The 23,294-nt window shown below is 31.9% G+C and overlaps 36 non-coding genes across 36 annotated transcripts; all 36 read left to right on the top strand.

Annotated features, from left to right (window-relative positions):
- The first annotated feature begins 423 nt into the window (after positions 1-423).
- On the top strand, positions 424-496 carry TRNAT-CGU (transfer RNA threonine (anticodon CGU)). The gene has a single exon. It is a non-coding gene; the product is annotated as a tRNA-Thr (tRNA).
- A 947-nt stretch (positions 497-1,443) lies between these two features.
- Positions 1,444-1,516, top strand: TRNAT-CGU (transfer RNA threonine (anticodon CGU)). Its single transcript has one exon. It is a non-coding gene; the product is annotated as a tRNA-Thr (tRNA).
- A 434-nt stretch (positions 1,517-1,950) lies between these two features.
- Positions 1,951-2,024, top strand: TRNAT-AGU (transfer RNA threonine (anticodon AGU)). The gene has a single exon. It is a non-coding gene; the product is annotated as a tRNA-Thr (tRNA).
- Positions 2,025-2,461: 437 nt separating this feature from the next.
- Positions 2,462-2,534, top strand: TRNAT-CGU (transfer RNA threonine (anticodon CGU)). The gene has a single exon. It is a non-coding gene; the product is annotated as a tRNA-Thr (tRNA).
- Positions 2,535-2,968: 434 nt separating this feature from the next.
- On the top strand, positions 2,969-3,042 carry TRNAT-AGU (transfer RNA threonine (anticodon AGU)). Its single transcript has one exon. It is a non-coding gene; the product is annotated as a tRNA-Thr (tRNA).
- A 437-nt stretch (positions 3,043-3,479) lies between these two features.
- TRNAT-CGU (transfer RNA threonine (anticodon CGU)) lies at positions 3,480-3,552 on the top strand. Its single transcript has one exon. It is a non-coding gene; the product is annotated as a tRNA-Thr (tRNA).
- A 434-nt stretch (positions 3,553-3,986) lies between these two features.
- Positions 3,987-4,060, top strand: TRNAT-AGU (transfer RNA threonine (anticodon AGU)). The gene has a single exon. It is a non-coding gene; the product is annotated as a tRNA-Thr (tRNA).
- A 438-nt stretch (positions 4,061-4,498) lies between these two features.
- TRNAT-CGU (transfer RNA threonine (anticodon CGU)) lies at positions 4,499-4,571 on the top strand. The gene has a single exon. It is a non-coding gene; the product is annotated as a tRNA-Thr (tRNA).
- Positions 4,572-5,005: 434 nt separating this feature from the next.
- On the top strand, positions 5,006-5,079 carry TRNAT-AGU (transfer RNA threonine (anticodon AGU)). The gene has a single exon. It is a non-coding gene; the product is annotated as a tRNA-Thr (tRNA).
- Positions 5,080-5,517: 438 nt separating this feature from the next.
- Positions 5,518-5,590, top strand: TRNAT-CGU (transfer RNA threonine (anticodon CGU)). The gene has a single exon. It is a non-coding gene; the product is annotated as a tRNA-Thr (tRNA).
- A 946-nt stretch (positions 5,591-6,536) lies between these two features.
- TRNAT-CGU (transfer RNA threonine (anticodon CGU)) lies at positions 6,537-6,609 on the top strand. Its single transcript has one exon. It is a non-coding gene; the product is annotated as a tRNA-Thr (tRNA).
- Positions 6,610-7,877: 1,268 nt separating this feature from the next.
- On the top strand, positions 7,878-7,950 carry TRNAT-CGU (transfer RNA threonine (anticodon CGU)). Its single transcript has one exon. It is a non-coding gene; the product is annotated as a tRNA-Thr (tRNA).
- Positions 7,951-8,384: 434 nt separating this feature from the next.
- TRNAT-AGU (transfer RNA threonine (anticodon AGU)) lies at positions 8,385-8,458 on the top strand. The gene has a single exon. It is a non-coding gene; the product is annotated as a tRNA-Thr (tRNA).
- A 438-nt stretch (positions 8,459-8,896) lies between these two features.
- On the top strand, positions 8,897-8,969 carry TRNAT-CGU (transfer RNA threonine (anticodon CGU)). Its single transcript has one exon. It is a non-coding gene; the product is annotated as a tRNA-Thr (tRNA).
- A 433-nt stretch (positions 8,970-9,402) lies between these two features.
- Positions 9,403-9,476, top strand: TRNAT-GGU (transfer RNA threonine (anticodon GGU)). Its single transcript has one exon. It is a non-coding gene; the product is annotated as a tRNA-Thr (tRNA).
- Positions 9,477-9,914: 438 nt separating this feature from the next.
- On the top strand, positions 9,915-9,987 carry TRNAT-CGU (transfer RNA threonine (anticodon CGU)). Its single transcript has one exon. It is a non-coding gene; the product is annotated as a tRNA-Thr (tRNA).
- A 431-nt stretch (positions 9,988-10,418) lies between these two features.
- TRNAT-AGU (transfer RNA threonine (anticodon AGU)) lies at positions 10,419-10,492 on the top strand. The gene has a single exon. It is a non-coding gene; the product is annotated as a tRNA-Thr (tRNA).
- Positions 10,493-11,437: 945 nt separating this feature from the next.
- On the top strand, positions 11,438-11,511 carry TRNAA-AGC (transfer RNA alanine (anticodon AGC)). The gene has a single exon. It is a non-coding gene; the product is annotated as a tRNA-Ala (tRNA).
- Positions 11,512-11,950: 439 nt separating this feature from the next.
- Positions 11,951-12,023, top strand: TRNAT-CGU (transfer RNA threonine (anticodon CGU)). Its single transcript has one exon. It is a non-coding gene; the product is annotated as a tRNA-Thr (tRNA).
- A 945-nt stretch (positions 12,024-12,968) lies between these two features.
- On the top strand, positions 12,969-13,041 carry TRNAT-CGU (transfer RNA threonine (anticodon CGU)). The gene has a single exon. It is a non-coding gene; the product is annotated as a tRNA-Thr (tRNA).
- Positions 13,042-13,474: 433 nt separating this feature from the next.
- TRNAT-AGU (transfer RNA threonine (anticodon AGU)) lies at positions 13,475-13,548 on the top strand. Its single transcript has one exon. It is a non-coding gene; the product is annotated as a tRNA-Thr (tRNA).
- Positions 13,549-13,986: 438 nt separating this feature from the next.
- On the top strand, positions 13,987-14,059 carry TRNAT-CGU (transfer RNA threonine (anticodon CGU)). The gene has a single exon. It is a non-coding gene; the product is annotated as a tRNA-Thr (tRNA).
- A 433-nt stretch (positions 14,060-14,492) lies between these two features.
- TRNAT-AGU (transfer RNA threonine (anticodon AGU)) lies at positions 14,493-14,566 on the top strand. The gene has a single exon. It is a non-coding gene; the product is annotated as a tRNA-Thr (tRNA).
- A 438-nt stretch (positions 14,567-15,004) lies between these two features.
- On the top strand, positions 15,005-15,077 carry TRNAT-CGU (transfer RNA threonine (anticodon CGU)). The gene has a single exon. It is a non-coding gene; the product is annotated as a tRNA-Thr (tRNA).
- Positions 15,078-16,024: 947 nt separating this feature from the next.
- On the top strand, positions 16,025-16,097 carry TRNAT-CGU (transfer RNA threonine (anticodon CGU)). Its single transcript has one exon. It is a non-coding gene; the product is annotated as a tRNA-Thr (tRNA).
- A 434-nt stretch (positions 16,098-16,531) lies between these two features.
- TRNAT-AGU (transfer RNA threonine (anticodon AGU)) lies at positions 16,532-16,605 on the top strand. Its single transcript has one exon. It is a non-coding gene; the product is annotated as a tRNA-Thr (tRNA).
- A 437-nt stretch (positions 16,606-17,042) lies between these two features.
- Positions 17,043-17,115, top strand: TRNAT-CGU (transfer RNA threonine (anticodon CGU)). Its single transcript has one exon. It is a non-coding gene; the product is annotated as a tRNA-Thr (tRNA).
- A 433-nt stretch (positions 17,116-17,548) lies between these two features.
- TRNAT-AGU (transfer RNA threonine (anticodon AGU)) lies at positions 17,549-17,622 on the top strand. The gene has a single exon. It is a non-coding gene; the product is annotated as a tRNA-Thr (tRNA).
- Positions 17,623-18,060: 438 nt separating this feature from the next.
- On the top strand, positions 18,061-18,133 carry TRNAT-CGU (transfer RNA threonine (anticodon CGU)). The gene has a single exon. It is a non-coding gene; the product is annotated as a tRNA-Thr (tRNA).
- Positions 18,134-18,566: 433 nt separating this feature from the next.
- On the top strand, positions 18,567-18,640 carry TRNAT-AGU (transfer RNA threonine (anticodon AGU)). Its single transcript has one exon. It is a non-coding gene; the product is annotated as a tRNA-Thr (tRNA).
- Positions 18,641-19,078: 438 nt separating this feature from the next.
- On the top strand, positions 19,079-19,151 carry TRNAT-CGU (transfer RNA threonine (anticodon CGU)). The gene has a single exon. It is a non-coding gene; the product is annotated as a tRNA-Thr (tRNA).
- Positions 19,152-19,907: 756 nt separating this feature from the next.
- Positions 19,908-19,981, top strand: TRNAT-AGU (transfer RNA threonine (anticodon AGU)). The gene has a single exon. It is a non-coding gene; the product is annotated as a tRNA-Thr (tRNA).
- Positions 19,982-20,927: 946 nt separating this feature from the next.
- TRNAT-AGU (transfer RNA threonine (anticodon AGU)) lies at positions 20,928-21,001 on the top strand. Its single transcript has one exon. It is a non-coding gene; the product is annotated as a tRNA-Thr (tRNA).
- Positions 21,002-21,439: 438 nt separating this feature from the next.
- On the top strand, positions 21,440-21,512 carry TRNAT-CGU (transfer RNA threonine (anticodon CGU)). Its single transcript has one exon. It is a non-coding gene; the product is annotated as a tRNA-Thr (tRNA).
- Positions 21,513-22,456: 944 nt separating this feature from the next.
- Positions 22,457-22,529, top strand: TRNAT-CGU (transfer RNA threonine (anticodon CGU)). The gene has a single exon. It is a non-coding gene; the product is annotated as a tRNA-Thr (tRNA).
- Positions 22,530-22,962: 433 nt separating this feature from the next.
- TRNAT-AGU (transfer RNA threonine (anticodon AGU)) lies at positions 22,963-23,036 on the top strand. The gene has a single exon. It is a non-coding gene; the product is annotated as a tRNA-Thr (tRNA).
- Positions 23,037-23,294: the final 258 nt, after the last annotated feature.

The following is a 23,294-nucleotide window of genomic DNA, read 5'->3' as shown; positions in this document are numbered from 1 at the left end:
AAATAAAAAACTATTTTCATTAATTCGTCCTGCGATTCAATTCAATTAGAAAAGTCTGATTTATCTTTCGGTTGAACAGATCATCTTAAACCTAATAAAAACTGAAAGTGTTTTAAATATAATAGTAACTATACTGTGATTGCAAAAATCAAAAAGGTATTTTAATGAGCAAGAGGCAGATGAAATATAACCCTAGATTTGAGCAATATTGATGAATATATGTAAAACACTTATTTATGAACTATTCAAAATATGGGATTGAGTTTAAAATGTGTTCTTTTTTAATACAACATAGCTATTCTTGTTTACAGATTAGGAATCCTTGCTTGTTTAACATTAGAATACATATTAAGACACTTTAACACAGGCACAGAATTTGATCACCAATACTAAATTAATGATCCCTTCTGTATCACTAAAGTAGGTGCTGTGGCTAAGTGGTTAAAGCGCCTGTCTCGTAAACAGGAAATCCTGAGTTCAAATCTCAGCAGCACCTTATTATTGGTCCTTACATGTAAAAATAATTTTCATCACGCAAATGTTTAATACATTTTAAAAAGAAAAGTGTTGTTCTGTGAACATTAGAATGGGTCATCTTAAATTGAAAAACAAAAAAACATGGTATTGTGAAGATTTTCAAAGTAATGCTTTGAATGAAAAAGGGAAAAAAGAGTGACAAAGAGCAAAATAGAGATAAAAAATCATTCTAGAGTTGAATTCAAGTAATGCATTCTTAAAGAAGGGTTAATTAAAACATTTATGAACAGGATAAGCAATATATCAATGAGGTGTTTATCAATAGGATCAGTATCCTCGTCTAAAGTAGTTGAGTAGAGCGTTTTCTGAACTGAGAAATGATTATGAAAGTGAAAAACTCAGGATTCTCTTGAACACCATATGGCAAACTGTTCCTTAAAGCATTTTGAAGAGGGTGCTGTGGCTTAGCTGGTTAAAGCGCCTACCTAGTAAACAGGAGATCCTGAGTTCAAATCTCAGCAGTGCCATGCTTTCCTCATTCTTAAATAAAAAACTATTTTCATTAATTCGTCCTGCGATTCAATTCAATTAGAAAAGTCTGATTTATCTTTCGGTTGAACAGATCATCTTAAACCTAATAAAAACTGAAAGTGTTTTAAATATAATAGTAACTATACTGTGATTGCAAAAATCAAAAAGGTATTTTAATGAGCAAGAGGCAGATGAAATATAACCCTAGATTTGAGCAATATTGATGAATATATGTAAAACACTTATTTATGAACTATTCAAAATATGGGATTGCGTTTAAAATGTGTTCTTTTGTAATACAACATAGCTATTCCTGTTTACAGATTAGGAATCCTTGCTTGTTTAACATTAGAATACATATTAAGACACTTTAACACAGGCACAGAATTTGATCACCAATACTAAATTAATGATCCCTTCTGTATCACTAAAATAGGTGCTGTGGCTAAGTGGTTAAAGCGCCTGTCTCGTAAGCAGGAAATCCTGAGTTCAAATCTCAGCAGCACCTTATTATTGGTCCTTACATGTAAAAATATTTTTCATCACGCAAATGTTTAATACATTTTAAAAAGAAAAGTGTTGTTCTGTGAACATTAGAATGGGTCATCTTAAATTGAAAAACAAAAAAACCTGGTATTGTGAAGATTTTCAAAGTAATGCTTTGAATGAAAAAGGGAAAAAAGAGTGACAAAGAGCAAAATAGAGATAAAAAATCATTCTAGAGTTGAATTCAAGTAATGCATTCTTAAAGAAGGCATAATTAAAACATTTATGAACAGGATAAGCAATTTATCAATGAGGTGTTTATGAATAGGATCAGTATCCTCGTCTAAACTATTTGAGTAGTGCGTTTTCTGAACTGAGAAATGATTATGAAAGTGAAAAACTCAGGTTTCTCTTGAACACCATATGGCAAACTGTTCCTTATCGCATTTTCAAGAGGGTGCTGTGGCTTAGCTGGTTAAAGCGCCTGTCTAGTAAACAGGAGATCCTGAGTTCAAATCTCAGCAGTGCCTTGCTTTCGTCATTCTTAAATAAACATTATTTTCATTAAGTCGTCCTGCGATTCAATTAAATTAGAAAAGTCTGATTTATCTTTCGGTTGAACAGATCATCTTAAACCTAATAAAAACTGAAAGTGTTTTCAATATTATAGTAACAATACTGTGATTGCAAAATTAAAAAGGTATTTCAATGAGCAAGAGGCAGATGAAATATGACCCTAGATTTGAGCAATATTGATGAATATATGTAAAACACTTATTTATAAACTATTCAAAATATGGTATTGAGTTTAAAATGTGTTCTTTTTTAATACAACATAGCTATTCTTGTTTACAGATTAGGAATCCTTGCTTGTTTAACATTAGAATACATATTAAGACACTTTAACACAGGCACAGAATTTGATCACCAATACTAAATTAATGATCTCTTCTGTATCACTAAAGTAGGTGCTGTGGCTAAGTGGTTAAAGCGCCTGTCTCGTAAACAGGAAATCCTGAGTTCAAATCCCAGCAGCACCTTATTATTGGTCCTTACATGTAAAAATAATTTTCATCACGCAAATGTTTAATACATTTTAAAAAGAAAAGAGTTGTTCTGTGAACATTAGAATGGGTCATCTTAAATTGAAAAACTAAAAAACGTGGTATTGTGAATATTTTCAAAGTAATGCTTTGAATGAAAAACGGAAAAAAGAGTGACAAAGAGCAAAATAGAGATAAAAAATCATTCTAGAGTTGAAATCAAGTAATGCATTCTTAAAGAAGGCATAATTAAAACATTTATGAACAAGATAAGCAATATATCAATGAGGTGTTTATCAATAGGATCAGTATCCTCGTCTAAAGTAGTTGAGTAGAGCGTTTTCTGAACTGAGAAATGATTATGAAAGTGAAAAACTCAGGAGTCTCTTGAACACCATATGGCAAACTGTTCCTTAAAGCATTTTCAAGAGGGTGCTGTGGCTTAGCTGGTTAAAGCGCCTGTCTAGTAAACAGGAGATCCTGAGTTCAAATCTCAGCAGTGCCTTGCTTTCGTCATTCTTAAATAAACATTATTTTCATTAAGTCGTCCTGCGATTCAATTAAATTAGAAAAGTCTGATTTATCTTTCGGTTGAACAGATCATCTTAAACCTAATAAAAACTGAAAGTGTTTTCAATATTATAGTAACAATACTGTGATTGCAAAATTAAAAAGGTATTTCAATGAGCAAGAGGCAGATGAAATATGACCCTAGATTTGAGCAATATTGATGAATATATGTAAAACACTTATTTATAAACTATTCAAAATATGGTATTGAGTTTAAAATGTGTTCTTTTTTAATACAACATAGCTATTCTTGTTTACAGATTAGGAATCCTTGCTTGTTTAACATTAGAATACATATTAAGACACTTTAACACAGGCACAGAATTTGATCACCAATACTAAATTAATGATCCCTTCTGTATCACTAAAGTAGGTGCTGTGGCTAAGTGGTTAAAGCGCCTGTCTCGTAAACAGGAAATCCTGAGTTCAAATCCCAGCAGCACCTTATTATTGGTCCTTACATGTAAAAATAATTTTCATCACGCAAATGTTTAATACATTTTAAAAAGAAAAGAGTTGTTCTGTGAACATTAGAATGGGTCATCTTAAATTGAAAAACTAAAAAACGTGGTATTGTGAATATTTTCAAAGTAATGCTTTGAATGAAAAACGGAAAAAAGAGTGACAAAGAGCAAAATAGAGATAAAAAATCATTCTAGAGTTGAAATCAAGTAATGCATTCTTAAAGAAGGCATAATTAAAACATTTATGAACAGGATAAGCAATATATCAATGAGGTGTTTATCAATAGGATCAGTATCCTCGTCTAAAGTAGTTGAGTAGAGCGTTTTCTGAACTGAGAAATGATTATGAAAGTGAAAAACTCAGGAGTCTCTTGAACACCATATGGCAATCTGTTCCTTAAAGCATTTTCAAGAGGGTGCTGTGGCTTAGCTGGTTAAAGCGCCTGTCTAGTAAACAGGAGATCCTGAGTTCAAATCTCAGCAGTGCCTTTCTTTCCTCATTCTTAAATAAAAAACTATTTTCATTAATTCGTCCTGCGATTCATTTAAATTAGAAAAGTCTGATTTATCTTTCGGTTGAACAGATCATCTTAAACCTAATAAAAACTGAAAGTGTTTTCAATATTATAGTAACAATACTGTGATTGCAAAATCAAAAAGGTATTTCAATGAGCAAGAGGCAGATGAAATATAACCCTAGATTTGAGCAATATTGATGAATATATGTAAAACACTTATTTATGAACTATTCAAAATATGGGATTGCGTTTAAAATGTGTTCTTTTGTAATACAACATAGCTATTCCTGTTTACAGATTAGGAATCCTTGCTTGTTTAACATTAGAATACATATAAAGACACTTTAACACAGGCACAGAATTTGATCACCAATACTAAATTAATGATCCCTTCTGTATCACTAAAATAGGTGCTGTGGCTAAGTGGTTAAAGCGCCTGTCTCGTAAACAGGAAATCCTGAGTTCAAATCTCAGCAGCACCTTATTATTGGTCCTTACATGTAAAAATATTTTTCATCACGCAAATGTTTAATACATTTTAAAAAGAAAAGTGTTGTTCTGTGAACATTAGAATGGGTCATCTTAAATTGAAAAACAAAAAAACCTGGTATTGTGAAGATTTTCAAAGTAATGCTTTGAATGAAAAAGGGAAAAAAAAGTGACAAAGAGCAAAATAGAGATAACAAATCATTCTAGAGTTGAATTCAAGTAATGCATTCTTAAAGAAGGCATAATTAAAACATTTATGAACAGGATAAGCAATATATCAATGAGGTGTTTATGAATAGGATCAGTATCCTCATCTAAACTATTTGAGTAGTGCATTTTCTGAACTGAGAAATGATTATGAAAGTGAAAAACTCAGGTTTCTCTTGAACACCATATGGCAAACTGTTCCTAAAAGCTTTTTCAAGAGGGTGCTGTGGCTTAGCTGGTTAAAGCGCCTGTCTAGTAAACAGGAGATCCTGAGTTCAAATCTCAGCAGTGCCTTGCTTTCGTCATTCTTAAAAAAAACATTATTTTCATTAAGTCGTCCTGCGATTCAATTAAATTAGAAAAGTCTGATTTATCTTTCGGTTGAACAGATCATCTTAAACCTAATAAAAACTGAAAGTGTTTTCAATATTATAGTAACAATACTGTGATTGCAAAATCAAAAAGGTATTTCAATGAGCAAGAGGCAGATGAAATACAACCCTAGATTTGAGCAATATTGATGAATATATGTAAAACACTTATTTATGAACTATTCAAAATATGGGATTGAGTTTAAAATGTGTTCTTTTGTAATACAACATAGCTATTCGTGTTTACAGATTAGGAATCCTTGCTTGTTTAACATTAGAATACATATTAAGACACTTTAACACAGGCACAGAATTTGATCACCAATACTAAATTAATGATCCCTTCTGTATCACTAAAATAGGTGATGTGGCTAAGTGGTTAAAGCGCCTGTCTCGTAAACAGGAAATCCTGAGTTCAAATCTCAGCAGCACCTTATTATTGGTCCTTACATGTAAAAATAATTTTCGTCACGCAAATGTTTAATACATCTAAAAAGAAAAGTGTAGTTCTGTGAACATTAGAATGGGTCATCTTAAATTGAAAAACAAAAAAACATGGTATTGTGAAGATTTTCAAAGTAATGCTTTGAATGAAAAAGGGAAAAAAGAGTGACAAAGAGCAAAATAGAGATAAAAAATCATTCTAGAGTTGAATTCAAGTAATGCATTCTTAAAGAAGGCATAATTAAAACATTTATGAACAGGATAAGCAATATATCAATGAGGTGTTTATCAATAGGATCAGTATCCTCGTCTAAAGTAGTTGAGTAGAGCGTTTTCTGAGCTGAGAAATGATTATGAAAGTGAAAAACTCAGGATTCTCTTGAACACCATATGGCAAACTGTTCCTTAAAGCATTTTGAAGAGGGTGCTGTGGCTTAGCTGGTTAAAGCGCCTACCTAGTAAACAGGAGATCCTGAGTTCAAATCTCAGCAGTGCCATGCTTTCCTCATTCTTAAATAAAAAACTATTTTCATTAATTCGTCCTGCGATTCAATTCAATTAGAAAAGTCTGATTTATCTTTCGGTTGAACAGATCATCTTAAACCTAATAAAAACTGAAAGTGTTTTAAATATAATAGTAACTATACTGTGATTGCAAAAATCAAAAAGGTATTTTAATAAGCAAGAGGCAGATTAAATATAACCCTAGATTTGAGCAATATTGATGAATATATGTAAAACACTTATTTATGAACTATTCAAAATATGGGATTGCGTTTAAAATGTGTTCTTTTGTAATACAACATAGCTATTCCTGTTTACAGATTAGGAATCCTTGCTTGTTTAACATTAGAATACATATTAAGACACTTTAACACAGGCACAGAATTTGATCACCAATACTAAATTAATGATCCCTTCTGTATCACTAAAATAGGTGCTGTGGCTAAGTGGTTAAAGCGCCTGTCTCGTAAACAGAAAATCCTGAGTTCAAATCTCAGCAGCACCTTATTATTGGTCCTTACATGTAAAAATAATTTTCATCACGCAAATGTTTAATACATTTTAAAAAGAAAAGTGTTGTTCTGTGTAGGCCTGGGCGGTAAATTCCGTTCCGTTCGCGGAATTCGCGAAATTTGGGTAATTTCGCGTTTCGCGGAGAACGCGAAATTGCCCAAAAATCTGCGTTCCGCGACTTCGCGAAATTTTTTGCTTGTTCGCGTTCTCAATATGCGTGTTCGCGAGATATTTCACCCCGAGCACGCAAACAGCGATCGCGAACAGGAAAAAAGTATCGCGAACAAGCAATTCCGCGTGTTCGCGGAATTTCTGCGTGTTTGCGGAGATTTTTTACCGTTTCGCGGAGATTTGCGTAACGCGATTGCGCGAATTCCGCCCACCCCTAGTTCTGTGAACATTAGAATGGGTCATCTTAAATTGAAAAACAAAAAAACGTGGTATTGTGAAGATTTTCAAAGCAATGCTTTGAATGAAAAAGGGAAAAAAGAGTGACAAAGAGCAAAATAGAGATAAAAAATCATTCTAGAGTTGAATTCAAGTAATGCATTCTTAAAGAAGGATAATTAAAACATTTATGAACAGGATAAGCAATATATCAATGAGGTGTTTATCAATAGGATCAGTATCCTCGTCTAAACTATTTGAGTAGTGCGTTTTCTGAACTGAGAAATGATTATGAAAGTGAAAAACTCAGGTTTCTCTTGAACACCATATGGCAAACTGTTCCTTAAAGCATTTTCAAAAGGGTGCTGTGGCTTAGCTGGTTAAAGCGCCTGTCTAGTAAATAGGAGATCCTGAGTTCAAATCTCAGCAGTGCCTTGCCTTCCTCATTCTTAAATAAAAAACTATTTTCATTAATTCGTCCTGCGATTCAATTAAATTAGAAAAGTCTGATTTATCTTTCGGTTGAACAGATCATCTTAAACCTAATAAAAACTGAACGTGTTTTCAATATTATAGTAACAATACTGTGATTGCAAAATCAAAAAGGTATTTCAATGAGCAAGAGGCAGATGTAATATAACCCTAGATTTGAGCAATATTGATGAATATATGTAAAACACTTATTTATGAACTATTCAAAATATGGGATTGAGTTTAAAATGTGTTCTTTTTTAATACAACATAGCTATTCTTGTTTACAGATTAGGAATCCTTGCTTGTTTAACATTAGAATACATATTAAGACACTTTAACACAGGCACAGAATTTGATCACTAATACTAAATTAATGATCCCTTCTGTATCACTAAAATAGGTGCTGTGGCTAAGTGGTTAAAGCACCTGTCTCGTAAACAGGAAATCCTGAGTTCAAATCTCAGCAGCACCTTATTATTGGTCCTTACATGTAAAAATAATTTTCATCACTCAAATGTTTAATACATTTTAAAAAGAAAAGTGTTGTTATGTGAACATTAGAATGGGTCATCTTAAATTGAAAAACAAAAAAACATGGTATTGTGAAGATTTTCAAAGTAATGCTTTGAATGAAAAAGGGAAAAAAGAGTGACAAAGAGCAAAATAGAGATAAAAAATCATTCTAGAGTTGAATTCAAGTAATGCATTCTTAAAGAAGGCATAATTAAAACATTTATGAACAGGATAAGCAATATATCAATGAGGTGTTTATCAATAGGATCAGTATCCTCGTCTAAACTATTTGAGTAGTGCGTTTTCTGAACTGAGAAATGATTATGAAAGTGAAAAACTCAGGTTTCTCTTGAACACCATATGGCAAACTGTTCCTTTAAGCATTTTCAAGAGGGTGCTGTGGCTTAGCTGGTTAAAGCGCCTGTCTAGTAAACAGGAGATCCTGAGTTCAAATCTCAGCAGTGCCTTGCTTTCCTCATTCTTAAATAAAAAACTATTTTCATTAATTCGTCCTGCAATTCAATTAAATTAGAAAAGTCTGATTTATCTTTCGGTTGAACAGATCATCTTAAACCTAATAAAAACTGAAAGTGTTTTCAATATTATAGTAACAATACTGTGATTGCAAAATCAAAAAGGTATTTCAATGAGCAAGAGGCAGATGAAATACAACCCTAGATTTGAGCAATATTGATGAATATATGTAAAACACTTATTTATGAACTATTCAAAATATGGGATTGAGTTTAAAATGTGTTCTTTTGTAATACAACATAGCTATTCGTGTTTACAGATTAGGAATCCTTGCTTGTTTAACATTAGAATACATATTAAGACACTTTAACACAGGCACAGAATTTGATCACCAATACTAAATTAATGATCCCTTCTGTATCACTAAAATAGGTGATGTGGCTAAGTGGTTAAAGCGCCTGTCTCGTAAACAGGAAATCCTGAGTTCAAATCTCAGCAGCACCTTATTATTGGTCCTTACATGTAAAAATAATTTTCGTCACGCAAATGTTTAATACATTTAAAAAGAAAAGTGTTGTTCTGTGAACATTAGAATGGGTCATCTTAAATTGAAAAACAAAAAAACATGGTATTGTGAAGATTTTCAAAGTAATGCTTTGAATGAAAAAGGGAAAAAAGAGTGACAAAGAGCAAAATAGAGATAAAAAATCATTCTAGAGTTGAATTCAAGTAATGCATTCTTAAAGAAGGCATAATTAAAACATTTATGAACAGGATAAGCAATATATCAATGAGGTGTTTATCAATAGGATCAGTATCCTCGTCTAAACTATTTGAGTAGTGCGTTTTCTGAACTGAGAAATGATTATGAATGTGAAAAACTCAGGTTTCTCTTGAACACCATATGGCAAACTGTTCCTTTAAGCATTTTCAAGAGGGTGCTGTGGCTTAGCTGGTTAAAGCGCCTGTCTGGTAAACAGGAGATCCTGAGTTCAAATCTCAGCAGTGCCTTGCTTTCCTCATTCTTAAATAAAAAATTATTTTCATTAAGTCGTCCTGCGATTCAATTAAATTAGAAAAGTCTGATTTATCTTTCGGTTGAACAGATCATCTTAAACCTAATAAAAACTGAAAGTGTTTTCAATATTATAGTAACAATCCTGTGATTGCAAAATTAAAAAGGTATTTCAATGAGCAAGAGGCAGATGAAATATGACCCTAGATTTGAGCAATATTGATGAATATATGTAAAACACTCATTTATAAACTATTCAAAATATGGGATTGAGTTTAAAATGTGTTCTTTTTTAATACAACATAGCTATTCTTGTTTACAGATTAGGAATCCTTGCTTGTTTAACATTAGAATACATTTTAAGACACTTTAACACAGGCACAGAATTTGATCACCAATACTAAATTAATGATCCCTTCTGTATCACTAAAATAGGTGCTGTGGCTAAGTGGTTAAAGCGCCTGTCTCGTAAACAGGAAATCCTGAGTTCAAATCTCAGCAGCACCTTATTATTGGTCCTTACATGTAAAAATAATTTTCATCACGCTATGTTTAATACATTTTAAAAAGAAAAGTGTTGGTCTGTGAACATTAGAATGGGTCATCTTAAATTGAAAAACAAAAAACGTGGTATTGTGAAGATTTTCAAAGTAATGCTTTGAATGAAAAAGGGAAAAAAGAGTGACAAAGAGCAAAATAGAGATAAAAAATCATTCTAGAGTTGAATTCAAGTAATGCATTCTTAAAGAAGGATAATTAAAACATTTATGAACAGGATAAGCAATATATCAATGATGTGTTTATCAATAGGATTAGTATCCTCGTCTAAAGTAGTTGAGTAGAGCGTTTTCTGAACTGAGAAATGATTATGAAAGTGAAAAACTCAGGTTTCTCTTGAACACCATATGGCAAACTGTTCCTTAAAGCATTTTCAAAAGGGTGCTGTGGCTTAGCTGGTTAAAGCGCCTGTCTAGTAAACAGGAGATCCTGAGTTCAAATCTCAGCAGTGCCTTGCTTTCCTCATTCTTAAATAAAAAACTATTTTCATTAATTCGTCCTGCGATTCAATTAAATTAGAAAAGTCTGATTTATCTTTCGGTTGAACAGATCATCTTAAACCTAATAAAAACTGAAAGTGTTTTCAATATTATAGTAACAATACTGTGATTGCAAAATCAAAAAGGTATTTCAATGAGCAAGAGGCAGATGAAATATAACCCTAGATTTGAGCAATATTGATGAATATATGTAAAACACTTATTTATGAACTATTCAAAATATGGGATTGAGTTTAAAATGTGTTCTTTTTTAATACAACATAGCTATTCTTGTTTACAGATTAGGAATCCTTGCTTGTTTAACATTAGAATACATATTAAGACACTTTAACACAGGCACAGAATTTGATCACCAATACTAAATTAATGATCCCTTCTGTATCACTAAAATAGGTGCTGTGGCTAAGTGGTTAAAGCACTTGTCTCGTAAACAGGAAATCCTGAGTTAAAATCTCAGCAGCACCTTATTATTGGTCCTTACATGTAAAAATAATTTTCATCACTCAAATGTTTAATACATTTTAAAAAGAAAAGTGTTGTTCTGTGAACATTAGAATGGGTCATCTTAAATTGAAAAACAAAAAAACGTGGTATTGTGAAGATTTTCAAAGTAATGCTTTGAATGAAAAAGGGAAAAAAGAGTGACAAAGAGCAAAATAGAGATAAAAAATCATTCTAGAGATGAATTCAAGTAATGCATTCTTAAAGAAGGCATGATTAAAACATTTATGAACAGGATAAGCAATATATCAATGAGGTGTTTATGAATAGGATCAGTATTCTCGTCTAAACTATTTGAGTAGTGCGTTTTCTGAACTGAGAAATGATTATGAAAGTGAAAAACTCAGGTTTTTCTTGAACACCATATGGCAAACGGTTCCATTAAGCATTTTCAAGAGGGTGCTGTGGCTTAGCTGGTTAAAGCGACTGTCTAGCAAACAGGAGATCCTGAGTTCAAATCTCAGCAGTGCCTTGCTTTCCTCATTCTTAAATAAAAAATTATTTTCATTAAGTCGTCCTGCGATTCAATTAAATTAGAAAAGTCTGATTCATCTTTCGGTTAAACAGATCATCTCAAACCTAATAAAAAACTGAAAGTGTTTTCAATATTATAGAAACAATACTGTGATTGCAAAATCAAAAAGGTATTTCAATGAGCAAGAGGCAGATGAAATATAACCCTAGATTTGAGCAATATTGATGAATATATGTAAAACACTTATTTATGAACTATTCAAACTATGGGATTGAGTTTAAAATGTGTTCTTTTTTAATACAACATAGCAATTCGTGTTTACAGATTAGGAATCCTTGCTTGTTTAACATTAGAATACATATTAAGACACTTTAACACAGGCACAGAATTTGATCACCAATACTAAATTAATGATCCCTTCTTTATCACTAAAATAGGTGCTGTGGCTAAGTGGTTAAAGCGCCTGTCTCGTAAACAGGAAATCCTGAGTTCAAATCTCAGCAGCACCTTATTATTGGTCCTTACATGTAAAATTAATTTTCGTCACGCACATGTTTAATACATTTTAAAAAGAAAAGTGTTGTTCTGTGAACATTAGAATGGGTCATCTTAAATTGAAAAACAAAAAAACGTGGTATTGTGAAGATTTTCAAAGTAATGCTTTGAATGAAAAAGGGAAAAAAGAGTGACAAAGAGCAAAATAGAGATAAAAAATCATTCTAGAGTTGAATTCAAGTAATGCATTCTTAAAGAAGGATAATTAAAACATTTATGAACAGGATAAGCAATATATCAATGAGGTGTTTATCAATAGGATCAGTATCCTCGTCTAAACTATTTGAGTAGTGCGTTTTCTGAACTGAGAAATGATTATGAAAGTGAAAAACTCAGGTTTCTCTTGAACACCATATGGCAAACTGTTCCTTAAAGCATTTTCAAAAGGGTGCTGTGGCTTAGCTGGTTAAAGCGCCTGTCTAGTAAACAGGAGATGCTGAGTTCAAATCTCAGCAGTGCCTTGCCTTCCTCATTCTTAAATAAAAAACTATTTTCATTAATTCGTCCTGCGATTCAATTAAATTAGAAAAGTCTGATTTATCTTTCGGTTGAACAGATCATCTTAAACCTAATAAAAACTGAACGTGTTTTCAATATTATAGTAACAATACTGTGATTGCAAAATCAAAAAGGTATTTCAATGAGCAAGAGGCAGATGTAATATAACCCTAGATTTGAGCAATATTGATGAATATATGTAAAACACTTATTTATGAACTATTCAAAATATGGGATTGAGTTTAAAATGTGTTCTTTTTTAATACAACATAGCTATTCTTGTTTACAGATTAGGAATCCTTGCTTGTTTAACATTAGAATACATATTAAGACACTTTAACACAGGCACAGAATTTGATCACTAATACTAAATTAATGATCCCTTCTGTATCACTAAAATAGGTGCTGTGGCTAAGTGGTTAAAGCGCCTGTCTCGTAAACAGGAAATCCTGAGTTCAAATCTCAGCAGCACCTTATTATTGGTCCTTACATGTAAAAATAATTTTCGTCACGCAAATGTTTAATACATTTAAAAAGAAAAGTGTTGTTCTGTGAACATTAGAATGGGTCATCTTAAATTGAAAAACAAAAAAACATGGTATTGTGAAGATTTTCAAAGTAATGCTTTGAATGAAAAAGGGAAAAAAGAGTGACAAAGAGCAAAATAGAGATAAAAAATCATTCTAGAGTTGAATTCAAGTAATGCATTCTTAAAGAAGGCATAATTAAAACATTTATGAACAGGATAAGCAATATATCAATGAGGTGTTTATCAATAGGATCAGTATCCTCGTCTAAACTATTTGAGTAGTGCGTTTTCTGAACTGAGAAATGATTATGAATGTGAAAAACTCAGGTTTCTCTTGAACACCATATGGCAAACTGTTCCTTTAAGCATTTTCAAGAGGGTGCTGTGGCTTAGCTGGGTAAAGCGCCTGTCTAGTAAACAGGAGATCCTGAGTTCAAATCTCAGCAGTGCCTTGCTTTCCTCATTCTTAAATAAAAAATTATTTTCATTAAGTCGTCCTGCGATTCAATTAAATTAGAAAAGTCTGATTTATCTTTCGGTTGAACAGATCATCTTAAACCTAATAAAAACTGAAAGTGTTTTCAATATTATAGTAACAATCCTGTGATTGCAAAATTAAAAAGGTATTTCAATGAGCAAGAGGCAGATGAAATATGACCCTAGATTTGAGCAATATTGATGAATATATGTAAAACAATTATTTATAAACTATTCAAAATATGGGATTGAGTTTAAAATGTGTTCTTTTTTAATACAACATAGCTATTCTTGTTTACAGATTAGGAATCCTTGCTTGTTTAACATTAGAATACATTTCAAGACACTTTAACACAGGCACAGAATTTGATCACCAATACTAAATTAATGATCCCTTCTGTATCACTAAAATAGGTGCTGTGGCTAAGTGGTTAAAGCGCCTGTCTCGTAAACAGGAAATCCTGAGTTCAAATCTCAGCAGCACCTTATTATTGGTCCTTACATGTAAAAATAATTTTCATCACGCTATGTTTAATACATTTTAAAAAGAAAAGTGTTGTTCTGTGAACATTAGAATGGGTCATCTTAAATTGAAAAACTAAAAAACATGGTATTGTGAAGATTTTCAAAGTAATGCTTTGAATGAAAAACGGAAAAAAGAGTGACAAAGAGCAAAATAGAGATAAGAAATCATTCTAGAGTTGAAATCAAGTAATGCATTCTTAAAGAAGGCATAATTAAAACATTTATGAACAGGATAAGCAATATATCAATGAGGTGTTTATCAATAGGATCAGTATCCTTGTCTAAAGTAGTTGAGTAGAGCGTTTTCTGAACTGAGAAATGATTATGAAAGTGAAAAACTCAGGAGTCTCTTGAACACCATATGGCAAACTGTTCCTTAAAGCATTTTCAAGAGGGTGCTGTGGCTTAGCTGGTTAAAGCTCCTGTCTAGTAAACAGGAGATCCTGAGTTCAAATCTCAGCAGTGCCTTGCTTTCCTCATTCTTAAATAAAAAACTATTTTCATTAATTCGTCCTGCGATTCAATTAAATTAGAAAAGTCTGATTTATCTTTCGATTGAACAGATCATCTTAAACCTAATAAAAACTGAAAGTGTTTTCAATATTATAGTAACAATACTGTGATTGCAAAATCAAAAAGGTATTTCAATGAGCAAGAGGCAGATGAAATATAACCCTAGATTTGAGCAATATTGATGAATATATGTAAAACACTTATTTATGAACTATTCAAAATATGGGATTGAGTTTAAAATGTGTTCTTTTTTAATACAACATAGCTATTCTTGTTTACAGATTAGGAATCCTTGCTTGTTTAACATTAGAATACATATTAAGACACTTTAACACAGGCATAGAATTTGATCACCAATACTAAATTAATGATCCCTTCTATATAACTAAAGTAGGTGCTGTGGCTAAGTGGTTAAAGCGCCTGTCTCGTAAACAGGAAATCCTGAGTTCAAATCTCAGCAGCACCTTATTATTGGTCCTTACATGTAAAAACTAATTTTCATCACGCAAATGTTTAATACATTTTAAAAAGAAAAGTGTTGTTCTGTGAACATTAGAATGGGTCATCTTAAATTGAAAAACAAAAAAACGTGGTATTGTGAAGATTTTCAAAGTAATGCTTTGAATGAAAAAGGGAAAAAAGAGTGACAAAGAGCAAAATAGAGATAAAAAATCATTCTAGAGATGAATTCAAGTAATGCATTCTTAAAGAAGGCATGATTAAAACATTTATGAACAGGATAAGCAATATATCAATGAGGTGTTTATGAATAGGATCAGTATTCTCGTCTAAACTATTTGAGTAGTGCGTTTTCTGAACTGAGAAATGATTATGAAAGTGAAAAACTCAGGTTTCTCTTGAACACCATATGGCAAACTGTTCCATTAAGCATTTTCAAGAGGGTGCTGTGGCTTAGCTGGTTAAAGCGACTGTCTAGTAAACAGGAGATCCTGAGTTCAAATCTCAGCAGTGCCTTGCTTTCCTCATTCTTAAATAAAAAATTATTTTCATTAAGTCGTCCTGCGATTCAATTAAATTAGAAAAGTCTGATTCATCTTTCGGTTAAACAGATCATCTCAAACCTAATAAAAACTGAAAGTGTTTTCAATATTATAGAAACAATACTGTGATTGCAAAATTAAAAAGGTATTTCAATGAGCAAGAGGCAGATGAAATATGACCCTAGATTTGAGCAATATTGATGAATATATGTAAAACACTTATTTATAAACTATTCAAAATATGGGATTGAGTTTAAAATGTGTTCTTTTTTAATACAACATAGCTATTCTTGTTTACAGATTAGGAATCCTTGCTTGTTTAACATTAGAATACATTTTAAGACACTTTAACACAGGCACAGAATTTGATCACCAATACTAAATTAATGATCCCTTCTGTATCACTAAAATAGGTGCTGTGGCTAAGTGGTTAAAGCGCCTGTCTCGTAAACAGGAAATCCTGAGTTCAAATCTCAGCAGCACCTTATTATTGGTCCTTACATGTAAAAATAATTTTCTTCACGCAAATGTTTAATACATTTTAAAAAGAAAAGTGTTGTTCTGTGAACATTAGAATGGGTCATCTTAAATTGAAAAACTAAAAAACATGGTATTGTGAAGATTTTCAAAGTAATGCTTTGAATGAAAAACGGAAAAAAGAGTGACAAAGAGCAAAATAGAGATAAAAAATCATTCTAGAGTTGAAATCAAGTAATGCATTCTTAAAGAAGGCATAATTAAAACATTTATGAACAGGATAAGCAATATATCAATGAGGTGTTTATCAATAGGATCAGTATCCTCGTCTAAAGTAGTTGAGTAGAGCGTTTTCTGAACTGAGAAATGATTATGAAAGTGAAAAACTCAGGAGTCTCTTGAACACCATATGGCAAACTGTTCCTTAAAGCATTTTCAAGAGGGTGCTGTGGCTTAGCTGGTTAAAGCGCCTGTCTAGTAAACAGGAGATCCTGAGTTCAAATCTCAGCAGTGCCTTGCTTTCCTCATTCTTAAATAAAAAACTATTTTCATTAATTCGTCCTGCGATTCAATTCAATTAGAAAAGTCTGATTTATCTTTCGGTTGAACAGATCATCTTAAAGCTAATAAAAACTGAAAGTGTTTCAATATTATAGTAACAATACTGTGATTGCAAAATCAAAAAGGTATTTCAATGAGCAAGAGGCAGATGAAATATAACCCTAGATTTGAGCAATATTGATGAATATATGTAAAACACTTATTTATGAACTATTCAAAATATGGGATTGAGTTTAAAATGTGTTCTTTTTTAATACAACATAGCAATTCGTGTTTACAGATTAGGAATCCTTGCTTGTTTAACATTAGAATACATATTAAGACACTTTAACACAGGCACAGAATTTGATCACCAATACTAAATTAATGATCCCTTCTTTATCACTAAAATAGGTGCTGTGGCTAAGTGGTTAAAGCGCCTGTCTCGTAAACAGGAAATCCTGAGTTCAAATCTCAGCAGCACCTTATTATTCGTCCTTACATGTAAAATTAATTTTCGTCACGCAAATGTTTAATACATTTTAAAAAGAAAAGTGTTGTTCTGTGAACATTAGAATGGGTCATCTTAAATTGAAAAACAAAAAAACGTGGTATTGTGAAGATTTTCAAAGTAATGCTTTGAATGAAAAAGGGAAAAAAGAGTGACAAAGAGCAAAATAGAGATAAAAAATCATTCTAGAGTTGAATTCAAGTAATGCATTCTTAAAGAAGGATAATTAAAACATTTATGAACAGGATAAGCAATATATCAATGAGGTGTTTATCAATAGGATCAGTATCCTTGTCTAAACTATTTGAGTAGTGCGTTTTCTGAACTGAGAAATGATTATGAAAGTGAAAAACTCAGGTTTCTCTTGAACACCATATGGCAAACTGTTCCTTAAAGCATTTTCAAAAGGGTGCTGTGGCTTAGCTGGTTAAAGCGCCTGTCTAGTAAACAGGAGATCCTGAGTTCAAATCTCAGCAGTGCCTTGCCTTCCTCATTCTTAAATAAAAAACTATTTTCATTAATTCGTCCTGCGATTCAATTAAATTAGAAAAGTCTGATTTATCTTTCGGTTGAACAGATCATCTTAAACCTAATAAAAACTGAACGTGTTTTCAATATTATAGTAACAATACTGTGATTGCAAAATCAAAAAGGTATTTCAATGAGCAAGAGGCAGATGTAATATAACCCTAGATTTGAGCAATATTGATGAATATATGTAAAACACTTATTTATGAACTATTCAAAATATGGGATTGAGTTTAAAATGTGTTCTTTTTTAATACAACATAGCTATTCTTGTTTACAGATTAGGAATCCTTGCTTGTTTAACATTAGAATACATATTAAGACACTTTAACACAGGCACAGAAATTGATCACTAATACTAAATTAATGATCCCTTCTGTATCACTAAAATAGGTGCTGTGGCTAAGTGGTTAAAGCGCCTGTCTCGTAAACAGGAAATCCTGAGTTCAAATCTCAGCAGCACCTTATTATTGGTCCTTACATGTAAAAATAATTTTCGTCACGCAAATGTTTAATACATTTAAAAAGAAAAGTGTTGTTCTGTGAACATTAGAATGGGTCATCTTAAATTGAAAAACAAAAAAACATGGTATTGTGAAGATTTTCAAAGTAATGCTTTGAATGAAAAAGGGAAAAAAGAGTGACAAAGAGCAAAATAGAGATAAAAAATCATTCTAGAGTTGAATTCAAGTAATGCATTCTTAAAGAAGGCATAATTAAAACATTTATGAACAGGATAAGCAATATATCAATGAGGTTTTTATCAATAGGATCAGTATCCTCGTCTAAACTATTTGAGTAGTGCGTTTTCTGAACTGAGAAATGATTATGAAAGTGAAAAACTCAGGTTTCTCTTGAACACCATATGGCAAACTGTTCCTTAAAACTTTTTCAAGAGGGTGCTGTGGCTTAGCTGGTTAAAGCGCCTGTCTAGTAAACAGGAGATCCTGAGTTCAAATCTCAGCAGTGCCTTGCTTTCCTCATTCTTAAATAAAAAATTATTTTCATTAAGTCGTCCTGCGATTCAATTAAATTAAAAAAGTCTGATTTATCTTTCGGTTGAACAGATCATCTTAAACCTAATAAAAACTGAAAGTGTTTTCAATATTATAGTAACAATCCTGTGATTGCAAAATTAAAAAGGTATTTCAATGAGCAAGAGGCAGATGAAATATGACCCTAGATTTGAGCAATATTGATGAATATATGTAAAACACTTATTTATAAACTATTCAAAATATGGGATTGAGTTTAAAATGTGTTCTTTTTAAATACAACATAGCTATTCTTGTTTACAGATTAGGAATCCTTGCTTGTTTAACATTAGAATACATTTTAAGACACTTTAACACAGGCACAGAATTTGATCACCAATACTAAATTAATGATCCCTTCTGTATCACTAAAATAGGTGCTGTGGCTAAGTGGTTAAAGCGCCTGTCTCGTAAACAGGAAATCCTGAGTTCAAATCTCAGCAGCACCTTATTATTGGTCCTTACATGTAAAAATAATTTTCATCACGCTATGTTTAATACATTTTAAAAAGAAAAGTGTTGTTCTGTGAACATTAGAATGGGTCATCTTAAATAAGCCTGGGCGGTAAATTCCGTTCTGCTTGCGGAATTTGCGGAATTTGCGTAATTTCGCGTTCCGCGGAGAACGCGAAATTGGCCAAAAATCTGCTTTCCGCGACTTCGCGAAATTTTTTGCTTGTTCGCGTTCTCAATATGCGTGTTCGCGAGATATTTCACCCCGAGCACGCAAACAGCGATCGCGAACAGGAAAAAAGTATCGCGAACAAGCAATTCCGCGTGTTCGCGGAATTTTTGCGTGTTCGCGGAGATTTTTTACCGTTTCGCGGAGATTTGCGTAACGCGATTTCGCAAATTCCGCCCACCCCTAATCTTAAATTGAAAAACTAAAAAACATGGTATTGTGAAGATTTTCAAAGTAATGCTTTGAATGAAAAACGGAAAAAAGAGTGACAAAGAGCAAAATAGAGATAAGAAATCATTCTAGAGTTGAAATCAAGTAATGCATTCTTAAAGAAGGCATAATTAAAACATTTATGAACAGGATAAGCAATATATCAATGAGGTGTTTATCAATAGGATCAGTATCCTCGTCTAAAGTAGTTGAGTAGAGCGTTTTCTGAACTGAGAAATGATTATGAAAGTGAAAAACTCAGGAGTCTCTTGAACACCATATGGCAAACTGTTCCTTAAAGCATTTTCAAGAGGGTGCTGTGGCTTAGCTGGTTAAAGCTCCTGTCTAGTAAACAGGAGATCCTGAGTTCAAATCTCAGCAGTGCCTTGCTTTCCTCATTCTTAAATAAAAAACTATTTTCATTAATTCGTCCTGCGATTCAATTAAATTAGAAAAGTCTGATTTATCTTTCGATTGAACAGATCATCTTAAACCTAATAAAAACTGAAAGTGTTTTCAATATTATAGTAACAATACTGTGATTGCAAAATCAAAAAGGTATTTCAATGAGCAAGAGGCAGATGAAATATAACCCTAGATTTGAGCAATATTGATGAATATATGTAAAACACTTATTTATGAACTATTCAAAATATGGGATTGAGTTTAAAATGTGTTCTTTTTTAATACAACATAGCTATTCTTGTTTACAGATTAGGAATCCTTGCTTGTTTAACATTAGAATACATATTAAGACACTTTAACACAGGCATAGAATTTGATCACCAATACTAAATTAATGATCCCTTCTATATAACTAAAGTAGGTGCTGTGGCTAAGTGGTTAAAGTGCCTGTCTTGTAAACAGGAAATCCTGAGTTCAAATCTCAGCAGCACCTTATTATTGGTCCTTACATGTAAAAACTAATTTTCATCACGCAAATGTTTAATACATTTTAAAAAGAAAAGTGTTGTTCTGTGAACATTAGAATGGGTCATCTTAAATTGAAAAACAAAAAAACGTGGTATTGTGAAGATTTTCAAAGTAATGCTTTGAATGAAAAAGGGAAAAAAGAGTGACAAAGAGCAAAATAGAGATAAAAAATCATTCTAGAGTTGAAATCAATTAATGCATTCTTAAAGAAGGCATAATTAAAACATTTATGAACAGGATAAGCAATATATCAATGAGGTGTTTATCAATAGGATCAGTATCCTCATCTAAAGTAGGTGAGTAGAGTGTTTTCTGAACTGAGAAATGATTATGAAAATGAAAAACTCAGGTTTCTCTTGAACACCATATGGCAAACTGTTCCTTAAAGCATTTTCAAAAGGGTGCTGTGGCTTAGCTGGTTAAAGCGCCTGTCTAGTAAACAGGAGATCCTGAGTTCAAATCTCAGCAGTGCCTTGCTTTCCTCATTCTTAAATAAAAAATTATTTTCATTAAGTCGTCCTGCGATTCAATTAAATTAGAAAAATCTGATTTATCTTTCGGTTGAACAGATCATCTTAAACCTAATAAAAACTGAAAGTGTTTTCAATATTATAGTAACAATACTGTGATTGCAAATTTAAAAAGGTATTTCAATGAGCAAGATGCAGATGAAATATGACCCTAGATTTGAGCAATATTGATGAATATTTGTAAAACACTTATTTATAAACTATTCAAAATATGGGATTGAGTTTAAAATGTGTTCTTTTTTAATACAACATAGGTATTCTTGTTTACAGATTAGGAATCCTTGCTTGTTTAACATTAGAATACATATTAAGACACTTTAACACAGGCACAGAATTTGATCACCAATACTAAATTAATGATCCCTTCTGTATCGCTAATTTAGGTGCTGTGGCTAAGTGGTTAAAGCGCCTGTCTCGTAAACAGGAAATCCTGAGTTCAAATCTCAGCAGCACCTTATTATTGGTCCTTACATGTAAAAATAATTTTCATCACACAAATGTTTAATACATTTAAAAAGAAAAGTGTTGTTCTGTGAACATTAGAATGGGTCATCTTAAATTGAAAAACAAAAAAACATGGTATTGTGAAGATTTTCAAAGTAATGCTTTGAATGAAAAAGGGAAAAAAGAGTGACAAAGAGCAAAATAGAGATAAAAAATCATTCTAGAGTTGAATTCAAGTAATGCATTCTTAAAGAAGGCATAATTAAAACATTTATGAACAGGATAAGCAATATATCAATGAGGTGTTTATCAATAGGATCAGTATCCTCGTCTAAACTATTTGAGTAGTGCGTTTTCTGAACTGAGAAATGATTATGAAAGTGAAAAACTCAGGTTTCTCTTGAACACCATATGGCAAACTGTTCCTTAAAACTTTTTCAAGAGGGTTCTGTGGCTTAGCTGGTTAAAGCGCCTGTCTAGTAAACAGGAGATCCTGAGTTCAAATCTCAGCAGTGCCTTGCTTTCCTCATTCTTAAATAAAAAATTATTTTCATTAATTCGTCCTGCGATTCAATTAAATTAGAAAAGTCTGATTTATCTTTCGGTTGAACAGATCATCTTAAACCTAATAAAAACTGAAAGTGTTTCAATATTATAGTAACAATACTGTGATTGCAAAATCAAAAAGGTATTTCAATGAGCAAGAGGCAGATGAAATATAACCCTAGATTTGAGCAATATTGATGAATATATGTAAAACACTTATTTATGAACTATTCAAAATATGGGATTGAGTTTAAAATGTGTTCTTTTTTAATACAACATAGCAATTCGTGTTTACAGATTAGGAATCCTTGCTTGTTTAACATTAGAATACATATTAAGACACTTTAACACAGGCACAGAATTTGATCACCAATACTAAATTAATGATCCCTTCTTTATCACTAAAATAGGTGCTGTGGCTAAGTGGTTAAAGCGCCTGTCTCGTCAACAGGAAATCCTGAGTTCAAATCTCAGCAGCACCTTATTATTGGTCCTTACATGTAAAATTAATTTTCGTCACGCAAATGTTTAATACATTTTAAAAAGAAAAGTGTTGTTCTGTGAACATTAGAATGGGTCATCTTAAATTGAAAAACAAAAAAACGTGGTATTGTGAAGATTTTCAAAGTAATGCTTTGAATGAAAAAGGGAAAAAAGAGTGACAAAGAGCAAAATAGAGATAAAAAATCATTCTAGCGTTGAATTCAAGTAATGCATTCTTAAAGAAGGATAATTAAAACATTTATGAACAGGATAAGCAATATATCAATGAGGTGTTTATCAATAGGATCAGTATCCTCGTCTAAACTATTTGAGTAGTGCGTTTTCTGAACTGAGAAATGATTATGAATGTGAAAAACTCAGGTTTCTCTTGAACACCATATGGCAAACTGTTCCTTTAAGCATTTTCAAGAGGGTGCTGTGGCTTAGCTGGTTAAAGCGCCTGTCTAGTAAACAGGAGATCCTGAGTTCAAATCTCAGCAGTGCCTTGCTTTCCTCATTCTTAAATAAAAAATTATTTTCATTAAGTCGTCCTGCGATTCAATTAAATTAGAAAAGTCTGATTTATCTTTCGGTTGAACAGATCATCTTAAACCTAATAAAAACTGAAAGTGTTTTCAATATTATAGTAACAATCCTGTGATTGCAAAATTAAAAAGGTATTTCAATGAGCAAGAGGCAGATGAAATATGACCCTAGATTTGAGCAATATTGATGAATATATGTAAAACACTTATTTATAAACT

The sequence above is a fragment of the Triturus cristatus genome, chromosome 8 (genome assembly GCF_964204655.1).
Source record: "Triturus cristatus chromosome 8, aTriCri1.1, whole genome shotgun sequence".
NCBI classification, from domain to species: Eukaryota; Metazoa; Chordata; class Amphibia; order Caudata; family Salamandridae; genus Triturus; species Triturus cristatus.
This window is presented reverse-complemented; position numbering and strand designations above follow the sequence as displayed.